Source organism: Gossypium hirsutum, chromosome A13 (assembly GCF_007990345.1).
Source record: "Gossypium hirsutum isolate 1008001.06 chromosome A13, Gossypium_hirsutum_v2.1, whole genome shotgun sequence".
NCBI lineage: Eukaryota > Viridiplantae > Streptophyta > Magnoliopsida > Malvales > Malvaceae > Gossypium > Gossypium hirsutum.
This window is the reverse complement of record NC_053436.1, coordinates 86,306,770-86,311,028: the sequence shown is the minus strand read 5'-3', so window position 1 is coordinate 86,311,028 and position 4,259 is coordinate 86,306,770. Positions and strand designations below refer to the sequence as shown.

At 35.6% G+C, this 4,259-nt stretch overlaps 1 non-coding gene across 1 annotated transcript; it reads left to right on the top strand.

Annotated features, from left to right (window-relative positions):
* The first annotated feature begins 477 nt into the window (after positions 1 to 477).
* Positions 478 to 584, top strand: LOC121213488 (small nucleolar RNA R71). Its single transcript, XR_005908869.1, has one exon. It is a non-coding gene; the product is annotated as a small nucleolar RNA R71 (small nucleolar RNA).
* The last annotated feature ends 3,675 nt before the right edge of the window (positions 585 to 4,259 follow it).

Below are 4,259 nucleotides of genomic sequence, written 5' to 3'. Positions count from 1 at the left end.
GGATTCCCTTGACCTCCCCAGGAAAAATTTGGGTGGTTCCTCCAACCTGCATTCTAAGTATTATTGTATGGGTTATTTTGAGATCTAAGGTTATTATTACCCATATAGTTGACTTGTTCCTCTTCGGTTGTGGGATTGAAGGATTGATATTCTATATGCACACCTCCTCCGCTTGAGTCACACCTCATTATTGGATGTACCTGCGTAGAACCAAGAAAACTATTAATCTTTTTATTGAGAAGTTTTACTTGATTTGAGAGCATGGTGACTGAATCGATGTTATAGACGTCGGTTGTTTTCGTTGGCTTTGTCCTCATAACTTGCCACTGATAGTTATTCAGTGACATCTCCTCTATAAATTCATATGCATCTTCCGGTGTTTTATTGTTGATGGTTCTGCCAGCAGCTACGTCAATCATTTGTCTTGTCGAGGGATTCACACCATTGTAGAACGTTTGAACTTGCAGCCAAAGCGGTAACCCATAGTGAGGGCACCTTCTCAGTAAGTCCTTGTATCTCTCTCATGCATCGTAAAGTGTTTCTAAATCCATCTGCACAAAAGAAGAGATATCATTACGCAATTTAGCCGTTTTAGCCGGCAGAAAATATTTTAGTAAAAATTTCTCGGTCATTTGTTCCCAAGTAGTGATAGTCCCTCGTGGTAACGAGTTCAACCATTGTTTAGCATTGTTTCTCAGTGAAAAGGGAAATAACCGAAGACGAATGGCAACATCAGAAATGCCATTGATTTTCAATGTATCGCAAAATTCAAGAAAATTTGCCAAGTGCGTGTTGGGATCCTCATCCTGCAAACCATCAAACTGAAAAACTGTTGTATCATCTGAATTGTGTTAGGTTTTAGTTCGAAATTATTCGCAGCAATAGCAAGTCTAACTATACTAGACTCAGTTCCTGTTAAAGAAGGTTTAGCATAATCATACATAGTACCTAGAGCAGAATTTTGATTAGCTGCAATTGCAGAAGGCAGCTGATTGCCTAGTTTTCAACCATCTCGTCGGTTGGGGTTTGAGTATCGTCTTCTCACTCGTTCTCCGTGTAGCGTAAACTACGCCTTATTTCTCTTTGATTTTTGTGAATTGTACGATCGATTTCTTTGTCAAAGAGAAATGGTCCTGATGGGTTTCTTCTAGTCATAAACTGTAAAAACCTGCCAAGAGAAAGAAAAAAGTAAATTAATAAATAATAAAATAAAATAAAATTGAAAGAAAAATAAATGGCTAAAGTAATAAAAATTTAGTGTTCCTAATATTTCAGTTCCCCGGCAACGGCACTAAAAACTTGATCGCGTGATTCCTAACAAGTAATAAATATTTATAATGAAGATCAAACCTAGACTAACTATTATCACGACGAAATGGCAAGCGCACCTATCGAACAATAGTATAGTAATGGCAAGATTGGGATATCGTACCCAAGGGAACCAAAAGTACTAGTAATAACTATCTTTTTATTATTTAGCCTAAGAATAAAAGGGTTTGTTTTAATTAACTAATTATTTAAACTAAGAACGCACAGAGAAAATAATTGGGGAATTGCTTTTGGGAAAATTGATTGACTTGAGACAACACCTAAGGAAAAATCCACCTAGACTGTACTTGTTATTCTGGCTCTGAATCGGACGATTTATTCATTCAACTTGTTCCGTAGAAATCTCTAAGTTTTGTTATTATCCCTATTCATGACTAATAACGTCTAATCTCTAGATTGAATAACTGAGACTTTTCTCTAATTAACACTCTAGGGTTGCATTAACTCGATCTATGGATCCCCTTATTAGGTTTCACCCTAATCCAGCAAAATCTTGTCATCCTATTTCTAGGCGCGCAATCAACTCCGCTTAATTATGGAAAATGTACTCTTAGACAGGGTCTATTCCTCCTCTGAATAAGAGCGTGTCTTGAATCAGTATCCTGGGATATCAAAGCAAGAATTAGGAACACATAATTAAGAGCAAGTTAAATATTTATCATATGATTCAAAAAATAATAACAAGATTCGTCTTAGGTTTCATTCCCCTTAGGTATTTAGGGGATTTAGTTCATAATTAAATAAGAAAACATCTCAGAAGAATAAAGAATACAAAACATAAAGAAAACCTAAAACTCCTGAAAGGGAATTGAGGAGAGATCTTCAGTCTTGATGATGAATCCGGCTTCTAAGATGGATCAATCGACTTCTTTGGGGTAATTCCTTACCCCTCTTCTCCGTCTCCCATTTTCTCCTCCTCTAGTGCGTATTTATAGGCTTTGGAATGCCTAGAAACCCTCCAAAGTGGCCTTTTCCGAATTGGACTTAACTTGGGCTTAGTAGGGACACGCCCATGTGACACGGCCATGTGACGTGATTGCCAGGCCGTGTTTGATCCGTTATATTGAACACGACTGTGTGAGTCAATGGCCAGGCCGTGTGAATCGTGAAAGCCTTGGTCGAAACCCTCGAAAGACACGGGTGTGTGAGCTGCCCGTGTGGCAAGGCTTAGGTCGTGTCATCTTCTCGATTTGGTCTTTTTTGTCCCTTTTTTTAGCTTGTTTTTGGCTCCTTTTGACTCTTGGCGCTCTCCTGAGTGCAAAACATGAAATTAAAGCATTAGGAGCATCAAATTCACCAATTCTAATGAGAAATCATCTATAAAATGCATTAAACATGGGGTAAAAATATGTATAATTTATGGGTTATCACATAACTATTATCAAATTTATGTCAAATGGTGTATGAGCATGGGACATCATTTATTGGACTAACAATCATTAATTTTGATACCATTCAATATAACACACTACAACACATGTCATAAATCAATAACATTTGAATATGTCGTGAGCATGATGCAATGCAAATAGGTTCCTACCCATACTAGTCGTTACACACCAAATGTTCCCTAGAACCCGTCACCCGAACTCCAAAACATTATGGGCTTAAACCCATTGTGGTTAAAACCTCAAATAACAATATGCAAAAAAAATTTCCAGTAAAAATATAGAAAAGTTGCCAGTAATGAGGCAATAAATCACCATTCCCCTCGGTACTCCAGGTGCAGTGCACTGACTACAAATAATGCAGACTTAATATGCCGCTGGTACTCCACAGAACTCATTCGTCAACCACAAATTCCCAACCCAATGCTTATGCAATCTGTCACAAAACCTTATACATAATTATATCTCAATACTTTTCACATTCATTTGACATGCTCAGCATATCTTCAATAATCACACACTTTCAGTAAATGGAAATAGTGTTCCAATCTTTCAAATTACCATTGTGTTGGTATCAATGATAGTTCAATTTCACATACTTTATGAATTTTCATTGTGCATAAATAGCACCCTTTTCAGTACACAATATAACAAATATCTCATTCGTTTAAATCATACATAAGCTTAATATCTCAACACATTATATCATTCAGTCAAACATTTTCATATCTCCTAGCTCAAATATGCAATTACAAACTCAAACAAACATTCATACTATCAAACTATCAATTTTGTCAACATGTTAATCTTTTAAGGCTCAAAACATACCTGGTTTGGCCACTCATAAAATCAATAATTTGGCTATTATTCCAATCCAATAAAAAAGATAATTTATCAAATATAATATGCTATTTAACATTTTCAAACAATTTTATGAGTTTAGGACCCACACTTTATTTTTCACTTCCTCGTAGCACACTAGTAAATTTTCCAATTTTTCTTAATAATTCCTTAAACGAACCTAAACCAAAATTAAGTAAAAATTCAATCAATTCACCATTAAACCAGCCCCCAAACACCTACTTATGAGTTCAAACCAATCATTGAAATTATAACTATTTTATGAATTTAAACTAGTTAGATTCCTTCCAATGTATCAATGTAAACCGTAAGTATAATCATTCTTCTCCTTTTCAGATAAATTGGGGCATTTGGGTCAGTACCTAATTCAATAATATACTGGAAAATAAGTAGTTAATTAATGATTAAATCTCTTGATTTAATCAATTCATAAATCAATTCATAACCTTTACCCAACAATTATGTTGGAATAACAAACTAGTTACCCTTAATTGCACTTACGCTTCATGATTTGTGGGATCCGAATGACCAATTGATCAAGAACGTTTTTCCTAATTGAAATGGGTTTAAAAGCTGATTATGAGGGTACAAGAACTCAAATTAATGCTGGAAAAATATAGGCAAGAACCAAGAAACAAAACAACCCCCTTTCTTGAACATAGGCGTACGCACCACCACCCA